The sequence below is a fragment of the Lycorma delicatula genome, chromosome 7 (genome assembly GCF_047948215.1).
Source record: "Lycorma delicatula isolate Av1 chromosome 7, ASM4794821v1, whole genome shotgun sequence".
NCBI lineage: Eukaryota > Metazoa > Arthropoda > Insecta > Hemiptera > Fulgoridae > Lycorma > Lycorma delicatula.
This window is the reverse complement of record NC_134461.1, coordinates 101575603-101594650: the sequence shown is the minus strand read 5'-3', so window position 1 is coordinate 101594650 and position 19048 is coordinate 101575603. Positions and strand designations below refer to the sequence as shown.

The window sequence follows — 19048 nt, the reverse complement described above, 5'->3', positions numbered from 1 at the left end:
ATAGTCAACTAAAGACGATTCATCTTAATAAGCCTGGCATGGGATGCTCGTTATTGTTTCTTAATGATTACGTGTTTTTTTTTTGTAGTAATAATTCGTTAACTATTGTGATTTCCACTTAAAACGTAATAAATGGGTTCGTATTCAACATAATCTACTTTATATAGGTTCTAACCGGAGATATATCCTGGTGAGATTATTTTCTGATTTATACAATTACTTTTTACCCTATTACTTCACGATCAACGGACTTACTCATTTATAAGTATTGAGAATAAATAAAGCTGCTTCAGTTTTATTACAGAAACCCACCGGGTTGGTCTAGTGGTGAAGTCTTCCCAAATTAGTGATTTTTACACGGATTTGAATACTAGATCGTGGATACCGATGTTCTTTGGTGGTTGGGTTTCAATTAACTACACTTCTCAGGAATGGTCGAACTGAGACTGTACAAGACTACACTCGTACATATCATCCTCATTCATCCTCTGAAGTATTATCTGAACGGTAATTACTGGAGGCTAAATAGGAAAAATAAAAAGTGAAGTTTTGTTACAGAGATATTTAAATTGAGAGAATTACTTAATTCTCTAATTTATATACATCACACTGATAACTGATAAATTTGAATCCATATTTTTTTTACGATTACAGGTAGTGAATGCAATAAAAAGCAATGAAAACTAATAAATATGTTAACGATATAAGTATAAATGAAATATCTTACGAGTTGTTATAAATTGGTGTAAAGTACATGCTTATTTGTTTATTGGTGTAAATATATATAAAACAGATTTAACAGATGTTCTTTGCTTTCATCGTTTAGAATTGGTTTACATAATATTATTTCATTTAACATGTCATTTTAAAGCATAATATTTTGATGGCTTCTTATATACATTTTTACTACTGAAATCTGTTTTCTTTCATCATCCAATATAGTAGGTTTTTTATTATTATTTTCTTTTCTAATTTATACTCACCAACTGTGTTTAAAATGATGGATGAAAATAATTATTGTTATTATTACTATTACCCTTTTAATTCACTGCTAGGCTATTTTAGTGATTTAATTCTATCATCCTGCTTAAGTAATATGCAAAGAAGCTATCTCATCCCCCTCTACTGTTTCTCATTCACCCTCATCAGTCCCACCATCTCCCTCCAAACACTTTACCTCATCTGCTCGCTTATGTTTCTTTGTGTATTTAAGAAATAACTAGTACTGGTAACTTTAAAAACCATTTTAAGTATCTAAAACAAACTTCAAACAGGAAAGTTTTCTTTTTACTTGGCATTATTAAAGTTCTTTAAATTAAAATAATATGCGGGAAACTTGTTTAATAAGGATATTTACCAGAATCTTTATTTCAGTTAAAAATATCAATATTTTGGTTGAAAATTATCATTTTTTAAAAATCATATTAGAACTCCAGTTGTTATATTTCGATAAAAAAAACCAAAAAGTAGTGATTTTTTTTATTTCTACGGTCCAAAAGTATTATAAAATATCCTATTATAAATTTAATTCTGTTTTTATGACAAAAAAAAAATTAATTATTTTTTTAATATATTTTTTATATTGTATTTAGAATTTTATTATTATTATAATTATTTATTAAATAATATATATATTTTATAATTTAATTTTATAATTGTTTTATAATTTTTTATAAAAATAAAAACTGTCAAGTTGAATACCAGCATCAAAATCATAGATAGTAATCTAATCCCAACTTGAAATATTTGTATAATTTTTTTTTTATCCAACGTCTAGAATCTTGTATTAATAATATTTATAAAAAAAATATATTGATGTAATATCAATGCTGAAATAATTTTCAAGTTTGATTGCCATGATTTGACGGGAATAGATTTTCAAATGTGCAATATCATAAATCATTAAAAATTCATATATTTATTATCAAATCATAATTACAGTATAAGCACTAATACGTTGAAATATTAAATAGAACAAAAATCTTCCTCATCGTTATGTCGGCGACGTCATACAAATTCACCTAAATAAGAATCCAACAAACTCTATTAGCCGTCGTTGAAGATCGTATCGTTGTTGTATATAATTTATATTTTTTAAGCTAATTAGACGAGGTTAGCGAGCGTAGGTTATGTTGATATACGTACGATTTCGTCATATATTATTAAAAAAAAAATTGAGAAATTTTGGGGGAAAATTCCGAAAGAGTACCTTCAAATTGTTCAAAACCATTTTATTAACAATACCTTTGGGTGTTGGATGGATTTATATTGCTGTATATATCAGTATATCAAATAAGTTCTAAGCATAATAATGTATGATTTTGTATTTTTACATTTGAGAGAGAGAGAGAGGTTGATGTAATGCTCTTTTTACTTCCTTGTACGAAGTAAAGGCAGTATTGTGACCACGAAAAATTTCGGTTTTCAGATTTCAACGGGAATATTAATTTTGATCATCCCTGAATCCATTTTGACTAGTTCCGTCATGACTTTTGTACGTACGAATGTATCTTACATAACTCAAAAACGATTCGGTAGGATGTTGAAATTTTGGATTTAGGACTGTTGTAACATCTAGTTGTGCACCACCCTTTTTTATTGCAATCGAAACCAAAAATGCAGTCGAATGCATCGAAACCAAGATATTTTCTTACTGCAATAATAAGCACTCATCGAGAGCTTTGCAGCGATATATCATAAGTAGTACTTATTTTCATTGGTTCCAGAAATTAAATGAAATTTTAATTAATGAAATATTTGGATCTTTGAAGGAGGGGGACACATCGGTTTGAATCAGACTTCTTCTCCTTTTTTTTAGATTTAAATATATTGATTTATTAATAATTGTTTACCTCTGATTGTAGAAAAATGTTTACTATAAATAATAATACAATTAAAAAAAAAACTTTTCATTTAAAAAAATGTGTATATGAAATTTAATAGGGGTAAAAAGAAGTCATGTGGTGTCCACATCATTTTTTTTTAAAATACTAGTATTAATACCAATATTTTACAGTGTCTTAAGTAAATACCAATTATCCGCTACATAAATAGTTTTTTTTATCTAATCAAAATTTAAGTAGATAATGACATTTTATAATTTAATTTTTATATTTATGAATAGATAACTTTTGATGAGATTAGAATGTTTAAATATAGTGAATAAATCAATCTTTAAAAGTAAACATCAGACGGATGTTGACTATTGTATCATATCTACTATACTATTTATTGAAATGAAAACTACACAAACGCATCCATATCATATTTATACAAATTTGAATTTCAGTTATTCAGTTAACCACAAAATAATGGAATCCGGTTTAGTCGTATAACTATAAACACATTGTATCAATTTATTATCATTGTACTTGAGTTTGTGTGTGTCTGTTTTAAAATTTAATCACCACCACCACATCACATATAATTCGCACTAATCAATGCTTACATACATACTATTAATCTATACATACATTAATCTATATATATTTATATACAATATACACTTTTGTATATTGTAGAAAAAAAAGTGTTAAATAAAATGAAATATTAAATATCACCAATAAATGTTAACAGAATCGTTTTGTAGTATTTTGTTGATGCTGCTATTATTATTATTATTATTTTACAGTGAAATCGACATGCTTTTATTATAAATGTTCTTGCTGCTTTGGTTGTAGTTTAAATTAAATAACCATTGTAATGATTTAAACGGTATGCAATGTATTGTTTTATTAAAATTTTAAAACAGTATTAATGTTTAGTCTACGTCATTACTGTTATTGTTATTACATATAAATTATTTTCTGTTTACATAACAACTCTTTATGTAACTCTTTACAAATTGTTTATTTAATTGATTTAAATGATATATCTAGCAATAATTTAGTCCTGACTGAGAAATTAAAAAATCAAAGAAAATCGATTGCTGTATATAGTGCCCTTTAAAGGCGAAAAGACAAATTTTACGAAATGATTCTACGTAATATCATACTAAAGAAAAAATGTCTGGTGAACATAGGTCCGAAAACGCATATTTTTCTGTCTGTCCGCCATTTTATGTTTTTAAGGAAAAAAATATTTTTCAAGACGGGATGGAGGTAACAATAAAATTTTGTACCTTATTTTAAACTAACATTTTTAATAGGAAAAAAATAACTATACTCTTCGTTGACAAATTTCAAAATGGCGGTCGTTTCAATTTTTCAATTTTAAATATCCTAGGAATTATTAGATTTATCAAATTGTATTGTATTATAAAAATTTTGTACCATTTTTTTGTGGAAAATATGACACCCTAGTCGTAAAAATCCGACGACAAACAACAGAGTTATTGTAAAAAGGTTGTCTAAACTCTATGGCGGCCATCTTGTTTTTTTTATTATCGTGATTTATAATCGTGGTTTCTGATTAAAATTGCTAATTTTAGCAATTTTAATTAGAAAATTTGATTTAGTTATCAAGTGAGTCACGATAATAAAAAATAAACAAGATGGCCGCAATATCGGTTTATAAAATTGTTAGTTTACATCTTATCTTAATTTATAGTTGTACTTTTCATCATCGTATTTTTACAATTATATCTCTATCAATTTATTTCCGCAACAGTTAGAAAAAAAGTACTAGAATTCTATAAATATTAAAAACGGCATTGAATTTCTTTAGTAATCTAAAATATTAATTTTTATAGACCTTCACTCTTTAATTCAATTTATTAATGTGGAAATTAACTGTAATTTAAAATCATTTGTCTTGTCAGTACCTCCTCCTCAATTGTTTCATTAAAAAAATTACAGTATTATAAGATAGGAAGAAAAAAATTGTCGTAGTAATTATATAAAAATAAAATTATGACATTCATTATTTTTAACCTTAAAATTTTTATACGAAAACTCTTTGGTTGGTATAAGCAGCCATTTCAGTAGTATTATTTTAAAAATGTATCTACTCTTTTTTATTATAACCAGTTATTTATATTAATGTATTAAAACTTGAAAAAAAATTAAATGATCCTAAAAGAATGTCGATAAATATCACATCAAATATTTTTTGTTTGCATAAATACCTTTACATAGATATAGGAATAAAAATTTAATTAAATATGAACAAAAACTTTTATATATCAGAATTAAATGTGATAAAAAATCATCTGTGCGCTTTAATCGCGTTTGTAATAAAATTAAAATTTTGCCCAAAAAGACGATTAACTTACTTAAACTTAACCACTACCATCCTGTCTTTTTACTTATCTTCTCAAAGTATTTTTTAAATAACTCTTTATCACCAGGTAATGATTACTGGGTTTTTAAAACCTGGTTAACATTATGTTAAAATTAATCATTAATTTTAAAATATTAATTAGTGATTTGACGTGTTTTTTTTTATATATTATTTAACAGAAAATGATATATCAAAATCGTTCATGTTTTTATAATATTTTTGCTACAACTTGGATAAAAAAAATATATATTTATTTTTATTATAATTATTTATTTTTTATTTTAATTTAAATTTACAATATTTATACCATTTTTAGTAAAACGTTATTTAAAAAAAGAAAAAAATCTTATCAAGTAATTGAAATTTCATTTACTTTTTTTAAAGTCAAGTTTTCTTTTTCTATTAAGTTTCCACCGAATGTTTTATTCTAATTAATTTGACATGATTTAAGCTGAATTTAAAGTTTAATACGTAAATAAAATGTTACTAAAGGCATTTTTTTTTCCTTTTGTAGCAACATTTAAAGAAATTAGAACATTTAATTACTTTAAAATTTAATTTCCAATATAACTCGACGCGTTTTATTTTTAATTAAAAACTCAAGTACTTCATTTAAAACTGTTTATAAAAGGATATGCATTTTAATTTATTATTTAATGTAAGGATATTTGATTTAAACAAATTATATCAACAGATCACACCTTTTCTTAAAAATACAGTATTTATGCTATTATTATTTATTTTAACATAAGAAAACAATGTGTTCTTCCATCATTTCTCTTAGGAAGTACTTTTTTTAATTTATAAATTGCCGGTCATAATTTGTTTTCTGAAACAAATATCCTGTTTTGATAAAAAAAAAAAAGATAAAAAATTATGTAAAAGTAAAATGAACGGAAATTTGCTATTGCTAATTTACATACTATTTAATAAAATGAATATGTTAATATTAACATATATAACAATCAGTATATTATTTACAGGGTAGGTTTACATTTATTAAAATTGTTGTGGGGATATTTTTTAGATAATTTACTTATTAATTGGGATATAAATTGTTACAATTTCTAAAATATATATATATGTGTGTGTGTGTGTGTAATATATTTGTACGGACCTTCTATTTAATTAATTAAAGTTAGTTCAATCCTAATAAAGGTACTTGCTTTTATTCAGATTTGAATACTAGATCGTGGATACCGGTGTTCTTTGGTGGGTTTCAATTAACCACACATCTCAGGAATGGTGGACCTGAGTTTTTCAAGATTACCCATTTATGGGTACAGTTACATTTATGACTAATTAAGTATACCTGGGTATACCTATGCTAGGCTGTTCTCCATGTTTACCTTGTTTGCTATTTTTTGTAATTTAAAAACCGTAATAAGAAACTGTCCATTTTATATTTTACTTATTATATCATTAACCTAATTTTTTTAACACCGTATCGTTATTTCAGTCTTATTTGTTTTTTAAACTGAATTTCTATCCTAGTAATAAAACTGTCATTTAGTATTTTTTCTAAACAATGTCCTGAAAGGATCTTAATTTTTTTTTCCTTTCCTCCATTTCAGATTTGTCTTCCTGTTTCTTCTTTTATATCAAATATAAAAATTAATGGGGTTAGATTACAACAGTGTTTTCTTCCATTCTGAATAGGAAGGTTTTATCTATCGATAAATTCTAATTTTTTTAATGTTATCTGATTCTTCGTACGATAGTTAAATATTATTTTATTCTGATTTTCTTTAAAATTAAAAAAAAAAACTTATTTTTTTACAAACTTATATAATTTCTAAGAAAAGAAACGATTAATATTAACCTGCTAAGTAAAAATTAACACAGTATTAAATTAGTAAAAACAAAAATAAGATTACGCTTTCAAAAAATAATTTATTTATTTATTTTTTTAATTATATTCTTTTTCATTTATTAGAAATTGTTAATTTTATTTAAAATTATCATATTTTATTATTATAACATTGTATTTATGTTGTTACATAAATATAAAATAACATGATATTAATATCATTATTAAAGATTTAATAATTTTTATTTGTTATTTTTATATGTTTATTTCCTTTTATACTTTAGAATTTATTTTTTATTGCAGGTTATTTATTAAATTACTGCAGAAAAGATGTGTATATAAATATTTTATACATGTATTTTTTTATGTAATAAATGATTGTAGGAGGTCTAATATTATGTTTGTTTTTTCTCTCTTCTAAATAAGAAAATTAATTTTAAAATTTTATATATATATGTAGTTGTCACAGATGCTCATCTTGAACAATTTGTCGAATAAAACTACTTTTAAATTGTGTAGGCATGTTATTATTCAGCCCACTATTTATATATATAAATATATACATGTAAAATAAAATAAAAATATCTCGAGTACTAGACTTGTGTTTTTAATATTAATCTAGGGGTTGTCACTTATGTGACTTCTTTTAAGTTAGGTATGATGTAGGTCTAATCATCTCGTACCCGATCCCCTATCTAGTTCTTGCACTCATAGTGAAAACTAATTTTAGGCTTAATGCCAAGTTCACAGCGGGCAACGATTGTGTGTATCTATGTATGTGTGTAGTAGACAAAGAGGAAAGATACAGAAACTTTCTTACAACTGCTTAAACTTGTGCTTGCTTCATGTTTTACCACATCCAACCACCCAGCAGTACCTTCTGTTCTTAATCGCATGTCTTCTTAACTTTGTACTTGTTGGCGTAGCTTGACTTCTCTCACTCAATGTCTTTTTCTTCTTAACTGTCTGTAATTGTAATAATTTTAACTTAATTATTATTTGTTAAATTTAGTACAAATGATTTACCTAACTTAAAGTTTAGTTAAGTTAATTTATACAACTTAAATTGATGAAAATTACAGTTGTAATTCCCTTAAAAAAAAAAATTATACGTAACTTTTAATGATGATCTATTATTTGTAGTTTAGTTTTTGAATAAAGATTGAAAAGTAACTTAATTCAATTTTCTATATTATGTATATGTATATATACTTAGATACGTAATAAGAGTTCGGAACAGATTTAGTTTAGAAATTTATAATTTGAATGCAGGTGATGTTAAAAGTTTTTCTGTTTATGCATTAAGGTGTACAACCTGTTATATAAATCACCTCCTTGTTTTCCTTATTATTTAGCATATTATGTTATATAGCATGTAAATATTTTACCCTGATATTTTTTAACATTTTCCGTATTTTTAATAAGATCACAAATAAACTCAAACAGTTTTTAACGAGATATTAAAACTTCATTTCATTTATTGAGATTTACGTGGTATAGCTACGTAAGATTGCTCATATATATGTATATATTTTATTATGGTTTTGTTGATTAGTGAGTTTTTTTTACACTGCCCAAAAAGGAGTGTAATGTATTTAGGGTGTATATATTATGTTTTTCTACCATTGTAATTCAACGGCTGAACCAGTTTAGATGTACGTAATCTTTACGTTACCGGCAGTGTCATAGGTTATATAAAGATGTGTGTGTGTGTTTAAATAAATTTAAGAAAATTGATAAAAGGTTATACTCTATACAAAATTGTCAAAACTCAAAATATACTAAATTAAAACTTTCTTTAATTATCCTATGTTAGTAAAATAGTTCTTATTTTTAGGACTGGTGGTTTTAATAAACGTAACACCAGTAACTCCATTCTTTCAGAAAGAGCTGCGTAATTATCTTAGAAAGGTTCTCTGGAAAATTTTTTTCAATGTAACTTGAAAGTGAATCGTTCGTGTGTTTGTGTGTGCGTGTGTACATATATACAGCACAGCCCGTTTAACCGGACCCTTTCAACCGGACTTCCAGATATTCCGGACCTATATCAGAAAATATATTTTTAATTTTTTTAAATAAAATATGAACTGTTATAAACTATTATGTAGTAAATTAATTTTTTTTAATAAATTAAATAAACAGTAGTAGGCCTACTGTATAATGTATCCATTTTATTGGCAATTAGTGTCTCACAGTTTTTACGTACTTTAGTTATTAGAAGTACGTACGTATTCGGTTTTAGGTAATTCATATATTGCTTACCGTAAACATTTACTTTTTCTGAGAACAGAATTGTGAAATATTTTTTACAATAATTATAATGACTCATGCGCCGAAAATGTTTGTTTACAAACATTCTGCCTTCGCTTTATCGCTCATTCTAAGAATAGGGTGAAAAAATATTAATGATCGGATGTATCTTTTTTCCTGTTTAGCCTCCGGTAATGAGGATGACATGTATGAGTGTAAATGAAGTGTACTCTTGTACAGTCTCAGTTCAACTATTCTTGAGATGTGTGGTTAATTAAAACCCAACCACCAAAGAACACCGGTATCCACGATCTAGTATTCAAATCCTTGTAAAAATAACTGACTTTACTGGGACTTGAACATTGGAACTCTCGACTTCCAAATCAATTGATTTAGGAAGACGCGTTCACCACTAGACCAACCCGGTGGGTGGATGTATGGGCCTATACACTCTGTCGTGCTCTATTTTAGTAAATCTTTATTCAGAAAAGCAGGTCGGTACCAGTATTCATTAAAGTTTAATTCTTATTAAACGTTGTAATACTAAGCTGTAGTTTTCTACAGTAGTGATCGTGATTGAAATTTTGTGTTCTATATGGTGTAATTTAGTGGAATGGCAACTAAAAGAAAGAAGATAGTCATTTCTATGGAAGAAAAACTTAATGCATTATTTCGTACAGATAAGGAGGAATCTGTAAAAAAAGATTTGTGATGAATTAGGTGTACGAAAGCAAACTGTTTCGGGCTGGAAACTACAAAAGATTGAAGATTTCTGTTCGAAAAACCATTTTCGAAGAGAAATCTTTAGCCAGCAGGCTAAAGATAGTTTAGACAACTATCTGAACGGCAAAAAATAGTCAGCTAGACGAAGCTTTATGTGATTAGCCCAAGAGAGAGAGCGAGCGTGGGGTTCCTATATCAGGAGCCATTTTACAGTCTAAGGCTTTAATTTTAAATTAAAAATTAGGTGGAGATCAGTCATATATAGCAAGTTCAGGTTAGTTAGATAACCCATCGAGTTGGTCTAGTGGTTATCGCGTCTTCCGAAATCAGCTGACTTGGAAAGTCGTGAGTTACAGCGTTCAAGTCCTACTAAAGCCAGCTATTTTTACACGGATTTGAATACTAGATCGTGGATACCGGTGTTCTTTGGTGGTTGGGTTTCAATTAACCACACATCTCAGGAATTGTCGAACTGAGAATGTACAAGACTACTACACTTCATTTACACTCATACATATATCACATCCTCATTCATCCTCTGAAGAATTATCTAAACGGTAGTTACCGGAGGCTAAACAGGTAAAAGGAAAAGAGAGAGAGAGCGAGAGGTTAGTTTAGATAGGTGGAAGGCTCACCACGGAATTCGACAGCTCAGTGTATCAGAGGAGAGTTTATCGGCAGGGGGCTGCTACCGAAAATTATAAAATGACATTTTCGAATTTATATAAGAATATAATTTATCACCATCTCAGGTTTTCAATGACGATGAAACGGGATTATTTTTTTAAATGCTACCTTAAAAAACATCGTCGCAATATTGGACTCTGCTGCTAAGGAGCACAAAGTTTGTAAGCAAAGGGTGACTATTCTTTTATGCAGTAAAATGCGTCAGGCAAGTTGAAACTGCCGCTTCTTGTGAATGGAAAATCGGCTAAACCTAGAGCACTGAAGAGTATTAGTAATCTGAATGCGTATACAGATCACAAAAATCACCATGGATGCCGTGCGAAATATTTAAAGAATGATTTTCTTCATTCTACATCCCTGAAGTGAGAAGATTACATTAATACTATAGCAATTTCATTAAGCTGTAGTGTACGTATATTATACGTTTCCGGATTATCCGGACTTTTGCGCATCCGGACAACTTCCGGTCCTATCTAGTCCGGTTAAATGGGGGTTATACTGTATGTATAATTCGACTGTGATTATAATATTTGTAAAAAAAAATTAACCCCAAGATTAACTTAAAATAGATTTTCAATGAAATAGATTGTTAAATATAAGCGCCAAAAATGTAATAACGTGTAAACATATTGGTATTTAGAATCGTTATAAAGTTAAAGTTGATATATATATATATACACCATACGAATTCTGTCGGACGAACTAAAGAGATCAGGCCGTATAATAATCTACTGCTGTAAATTGATAACTTTTTCTGTTGCTTTTTTTGTATAACTTCTTTTATTTTTATATTGATAGAATTTAAATTAGAATCAAATTTTATACCCCACTGGAATTTTACTACTACCTTTTTTTTCTGATTGTTACTGATGTAATAAGACGTGGAAAAAAACAATAATAATTCATTTTTACTATTATTACAGCTCAGTTCATAGATGACTGCTTGGTTTAAATAGATTAATTATATGTACATAGTAGACTTTTAATTAGTGTGATTTTTTTCTCTTTAAAGAGAAAAAGTGTTATTAAAATTTTATTTACGTATTTTTAATTATGTAATTAAATGTATGTTGTTGCTTTTTTCTTGATTAAATTCCTGATTTAAACTTAAAAAGGGAAGTCCATAATAAACATTACCAATTTATGTTGCGCAAAAACCACTCATTATTTATTATAACTGAACCAAAACACTTCTATATATTTACATACACAAATGAAAGAGACTGAACGCAACTTTGTGATCAAAGTGAAAAGAGAATTTAGGAGGAGTCCATGTATGAAAAATTGGTCTAGAGGAGGAGCGATATGCAACAGTGAACACTTTGAAAAGTAGTGGTGGGGGTTATGTATCCGTTATTAAATAATAATATACTATATTCCCAAAACTGGGTAACGTACTTAGGATAGAAGCTTGCTTTATACGTTTTTCTCCGTTTCATTAATATGAATTCGTCGTATCTACTAGTATTATGCGATATTATGAAAATATTTTTGTATAGTTAAAATATTTAATTAATAACAAAATTAATTCAAAGTATATACACGTTGATGGTTATTATTTCTAATTAAAATGTGCATTTTACCGTAAGTTATTTTCCCTCGTAACTCTAACAGTTGATAGAAATATTCATAAAATGTTCATTTACGAATATATTTTCTTCACAACCATTGGAGAAAAATTAATTTATGATATTATTTGTTTATTCTTTTTACTTGACCAATACTACACTTTGTGGTTTCTTGTATGGCTTAAGAACATTTTGTTTCCATTAGTTTATTATTTATTTTTTTGTAGAATTATAAAAAAAATACATTTAGATAAAAATTTGTGAAAACTTAAATTATTATTAATTTAATATAAATTATTTATTTATATTTTATAAAATAAATTTATCGAGGTATCATTTTTTAACGATTTTCATTTAAAATAATGAATTTTTATATACTAATAAACATTTCAACTAATTACAAGAATTTTATTAAAATATTTCTTTTGGTTAAAATAATTTTCCAAAAATATGTTTTAGATATAATGATAAAAATATTATTTTTTAAAGGAATCAGGCTTCAAAATATATGTGTTAAAAATTATGAAATAATATTATTGTATTTTTCTTTAAATTTTAACTAAATTTAACACAAATAGCCGTCTTATCATTTAAGTAGATTTCATAAGAAAGTTATCTATTGCAATGGGTACCATGATTCGACTTCCGGAAAATTTCGACATATCTTCGCGTTTCACATCTCCCAAACCCCAAAACCATCGTCATCTCAAAAGTTTATATATATATTTCACTTTCTTGTGGACACGATAACTGTGTCCGTAATTTTGCGCCAATCACTTTGAAATTGTTCCCTAAAAAAAAAAAACTCGACCCAAAATCTCGGTTGAGTTCATTAATGGCCAAAAACCGGACCATAGGGGTAGAAATGGGTGGGCTTTATCAAAAAAAAAAACAAAAAATTGCAATATAACCTTTTTATTAAGTAAAATATCGAAATTTTTTTAAGTTTCTACGATTCTTTGGATAAGGGCCTAAAAGTAAGTAAAAGTTTTTGATATCAATCATTGGCTGAGGGGGTGACAAAAAATCTGCCTTAATAGGCACATTCACGCTAAACATGTGAAACTTTTCATACGCAACCACTGCTGTATTGAGTAAATTTGAAGTTTTTCTTAACTTTAAGGTGGAAATTTTTTTTATCCTCTACTTAGCACCGGTGAAATCTACCTCCGCTTTCCGGCGTGCCGAAAGGGATTTTTTTTTTCTTGATGAATAATTCACAAGTTCAAAACGTGTTTGGCAGTGTAAGAATTGAAATTTTGTAGCTAATGAAAAATGATATGTCTGAGTGCTTGACTGGGATTCGAATCCGGGACGTCTAGATAAAAAGCCGAGACTCTACTATTTTAAAAATTCAAAATTTATAGAAGAAATAATAAATTACACTTTTATTAACTTGATAAAATTTCCTATTAAATCACAGTAATGTTTATTTTGTAGAATAAGAAAGAGAAAAATCACTGAAATCAATCCGAATGGATTTTATGATAACACGTGTTTGAATTGGGAATTTCTTTATTATTAATCTGTTAAAATAAGGCTAATAATGTGTTGTTTTATTTGTTTAACCCAAGAATATTATCGAAAATTACCGTGAATTTTCACGGAAATTTCATAATGATCAGTAAGGTATTTCTCGAAAAAATACGAATTTATGAACACACGGATCTAATTAAAACTCCTAGTTGTCATTGTATTGGCGGTAGTTACCATTAAAATTATGTTAATCTGTATCACACTATAAATGATAGGGTGGTACACAATTTTGTTATGAAATGTTATAAATAGTAAAAACATAAATTTGTTATCAGTATTTGTAAATATTTTTTGCAATATAGTTCGGTTATGAATTTTTTGCGGCTGTTAATAGGTGTTTGACACTTCCAAAAAACGTTTAATTTGTTTGCCGAATGCAAATATTTATCACAGCAAATGTTACTCGCTGTTTAACGAATTTAAAAAAAAAAATATGCGAAATGACTTGGAAATTAAATATATTAATTGTAGTCAATAGTATAATCATTTTTAGCCATCTTGTGTGATTTTTCTTATTTTAAGATCTCTCTTTTACGCAGTAAATTATTGAAAGTTTAACATGTATGTATAAATAGATAGATTGTAAATATCTTTTTCGTATAAGTTTCTACAAAACAGAAATGTCATTATTGTTAAAAATTATTTAAAAAAAAAAATCAAAACAAAACCAAAGTATTGTTTACGTTTAAAAATAACAAACAAAAAGTATCTTCCTGTAGTTTCTAGAACTGAAGAAAAAAAGTCTATGTAGAAAAGATTTGAGCTTGAGGGTGAATTTTTACCGCATTGTCAAGTAAAGTCTACCTAGAACTGCCTTTTCTTTCCACCCACATATACTACCTGGAGTTGTCACGTTTGTCTTCAACCTTCATTGTCATCCATGTTTTGTCCTTTAACCAACAGTTTTTTTTACATTTATACTCACTCACACATTCTACGTTTTATACAAAACTTTGAAACCAAACCTACTAAACGTTGGTCCCTTGTCAAAAAAAAAAAAACCGTTTTCCTTTTTCTTTGTTGTTATTCTTCTTCTTGATCTTTCCATTCCTGTGTGTATTGTGTGGTCAACTATAAATTATATTAGATATCTTTCTATTCAGACGGAAATAGACAGGTATTATACTTTGGTGTTGTTGTTTTTTTTATCGGTTCCTTGCTATTTTCTTTGCGGTTTGTTATCATTTGGTATCAAAATTTGTCAACACAGTCCTTTTTTTTATAAAATATAGGTTATGGTTGTCAAAACAATTTAATAACATCAAATAAAATTTTACTATTAATAATAATAATAATAATGCATATAATAGGCCAATTATAGTTACCGACAGTTATTAAAAATGTATAAATTTGTGGTAGAACGTAAAATGAATTTTAATTTTTAAATTCACCTTGAATTATTTAATCCTAAGTTCAGCTACTTCCCCCACTACCCTCTTCAAAATAAAAAAATAATTATTTTTATTTCATTATTGTCTCTTTCATACCCTACAAAATATCCGGTTCATATTTCCAGTTTTAAGCAAAAGTGAATAATGATTCTTAGTAAAAGTAATTACGTAAATTTTGTAATATTTTGATTTATTCAAATTATAAATTAATAAATAAAATTTTTTTTAAGAACTAAATGTATTACATTTTTACAATTTCTATTTATTTAAAATTATTCTATTTTCGGAAATAGATATATAATTAAAATGTGTTTTAAGATAGAATACGAATAAATTCTAGGTCCGTATTTTTTTACGGTTATTTTTTGTTCACAACACACACACGCACATAAATAATATATATAAATTGTTAAATAAATGAATTAGTGAAATTGATAATAATCATTCTGATGTATCATTTTTAATTTAATTAACGTGGCATATCCACGATTTATAGTGGTAGTTAGTTTAAATCTTATTTAATAATTTTTTTTTTATACGATCCACTCACTTATTTATTTTAATTTCGATAGGCCTTTAATAGAAAAATATTTCTTACATTTTATATTTGATATATTACTTTTTAACAAAGATATCTTTTTTTAATCATTTTTAATTAGCAATGATTTAACGAAACTTTAATTTATTTTAAAAAAATGTTTAAAACTTACGTTTTATAGACTATTAATAATTTTAATCAGTTTTAAGTGACAGCAAGATATTAATTTTAATGGTTCCCGATTTTTATTTTTAATTATACTTTTTAGATAAGTTGACTATTTTGAATTTTAATTAGTATATATATATATATATATATATATATATATATATATATATATATATATATATAAAATCTAATTATGTGTTTTATATTTTTAAGCTAATGTGTAATATATGATCCAGAAATACATAGGTGGGTTCTATCTAATGATACCCGACTGAATTAATAAGGCAGTGATTTTCTCCATCTCTTACCTCTCTCGTTTCCTGGCGAGGTTGAGCAATCATTCGGGCGTAATTTAAATGCACTCTGATAAGCAAATCTCATAGCTGGATTTGAAAGCATTTTAAAGTTTTAATGTAAAATATAGGCTTAAAATAAAATCAGTCTTTGTTCAAATTATCATTTATATTTTCATGTATATTTTGTTACGTGTATACAGAGGACTTAAACCTTTTAAAGGCTAGTATTATTCTCTCAGTATTATTTAATATCAATGTTTATGTTGTCAGTAGTGATCATCAGTGGTTATGTAAACCACTGATGATTACGCTGTTATCCCTAAGGTATCTAAATCTTTAAATCAAAATAAAGGATCAAAGTTACATAAATAGATGTAAAAAAAATAATAGAGATTAAAATTTTATCTGTCACCCCAACAAAATGTAACCTACAAAAAATCAAAAAATAAAATAAAAAAAATGTTGTAAACAAAATAAAGATCTATAGGTTTTTCATAAGATCTATGGGTACACCATAAGATGTATGGTGTAGTACAATTTTTCTTTTTCTAAATATATTTATACATACACTAACCTTCCCGTTGTTGCTTCGTCCGCGCAATATGGTTATTATCGTTCCCCGTCGCGGTTAATGTTTTTTATTCAAGTAACTGGAGGCAGGTGTAGCCAGTCGCGTCGCACATGCAGTAATAATGGGAGTGTCTTGTGTTGGTTATAAGCCGCCGCGCTGTACAGTCACACCCCTTAAAAACCCGAAAAAAGTATTTAGCCGACTTAAAAAAAAGGAGGTTATGTATTCGACCCGTATATATACATATATATATTTTTTTGTTCGCGCATAATTTTGTTCTTATTAATCCGGTTAAAATAAATCTTGTCGCAATTGACGCAACTGATTTTCGCGGTGGTACCATGATGTTGAAGAAAATGTTGAAACATAAATGTTCGTCTGAAAATTGACAAATAAAAAGGTTTTCGCCTTACATAGGGTAGGAGGGTCAGTGGGAATCTTGATATTTTATATGTATGCGTCACGTTAGATTATGGTTATGGTCTTCTGTAGGGCGGGTAATTTGAGTTTCTGCACAACATATGTTACACTGTTAATTAAATCACCAAAAATCGAGATATCTGGTCTTAAAGTTTTCATATCCGATATATAATATACACAGTGTCTGTAGGGACAATGGGATTACATGTGCATTAATTACATGGTCATGATGTTGGTTCCATTTTTTTTTTTTTTTTAATAATTATTAGGTGTTAAAAGAGAGTATTTGCAAACCGAAATCTAGTGAATATGTTTCGGTTAGTATAGTTGGAAATGGGAAAAATTTGAAATTATTGTTAAACATTTTTTTTACGTTTTTTCATCACTCTCTTCAAGATCGAATTTCGAAAAATCTAGATATTTGTTTTTAGATATTCAAATAAAGATTACACACACAAAAAATCAAGTTGATAACTTCGTTTTTTAGTGATAAATTAAAAAAGATGCAACAATTTATTTTAACCCTTTAAAGACGGAATTTCTAAAATCTAAAGATTTGTTTTTAGATATTCACATCAAGATTACACCAAAAATTAAGTAGATATCCTAATTTTCTCCTTCTATTCCATTTTAACACCTTAAATTCTGAATTTGAAAAAAATCCTTTCTTAGTGTACACGTACAACGTAAGAAGAACGTGTATACAAATTTTTAATAATTTATCTTTAGTAGTTTGTGCCGGGCGTTCATTACAAAGTCACTCACGACATGTTATTTTATATACAAGGATATCGATTATCGTAATAACATTCTGGGTATTACCCAGAATGTTATCTTCTCACCTCAAAAAAAATGTCTTATTGTTATGAAATAACCTTAAATTAATTTTTGAATAATTTTAATACATTTTAATTTACAAAAAAAAAACTTTAATATTTGCCAGCATACTTACATTTGTTCTTTTTTTTTCTTTTTAGATATGGAAGAGAAGTCTAAGACTGGACCGTGTAAGAGTTAAAGAGACGTCATCTTCTATTCGAGAAAATGTTTCATGGTGCTGAATGATTTTATTAATAATAAAGAAGTATGTTTGTATGTACACATAAACATAAATGTGTGAAAGTATTTGACTGCGGAATGTGTGCTGTGCTACTATATATATATATATAATTTAATCATAAGTACTTTATTTATTTATATTCAAATTTTTAAGATTGAAAAAACCAATAATATTGTGTTATTAATGAAAATATATTTAAAGAAAAATAATAATTATAAATAATTTTATTTATAAATTTGTGAACTTGTTAGACATGTTTTTTTTTTGTAATTTCAATTATTTTAGGCCTAAGTTAATGATCCCATGATATTCAAGTCACTGTTTTATAATTAATTTTTATATAATAGATGTGTTAATCTTTTTTTTTTATTAAAAAAGTATAACTTTTTACCATTATTATTACTATACAATGACTAAAAATATTAAATTTGTTACGTATAGTAAATTATATAAGATTTAATTCCTAATTTTTAAAGGTGTTACATTATGTTTCGAAAGGTTACAAAATTTCTTTTTTGTTAACATTTACATTTAATTTTTTTAAATTTATTTTTATTTAAATGATTTAAAATGTTATATAATATCCTAGACAAAATTCTATGCCTAAAAAGTATTTTAATTGATTTGACATTTTAATTTAATTTAATGACCTAATTTTTATTACACCAGTTACTTTATTATGCTTTGTTTGGTTATATACATTATTTCATTATTTATTCGTATATATATTTGGCTAAATTACAAGTTTGACCTAGTTTTTTGTTCTTAGTTTTGTAAATGAAAAAAAAAAATTAAATCCAGTTATTTTTA

At 26.6% G+C, this 19048-nt stretch overlaps 1 protein-coding gene across 1 annotated transcript in view; it reads left to right on the top strand.

Moving 5' to 3' along the window:
- The window catches only part of Toll-7 (Toll-like receptor 7), a 139350-nt gene extending 120891 nt beyond the window's left edge, over positions 1–18459 (top strand). Inside the window, exon 2 of the mRNA XM_075370599.1 lies at positions 18156–18459. The gene's annotated coding sequence lies outside the window, so the exon portion shown is untranslated. The remainder of the gene's footprint in view (positions 1–18155) is intronic.
- The last annotated feature ends 589 nt before the right edge of the window (positions 18460–19048 follow it).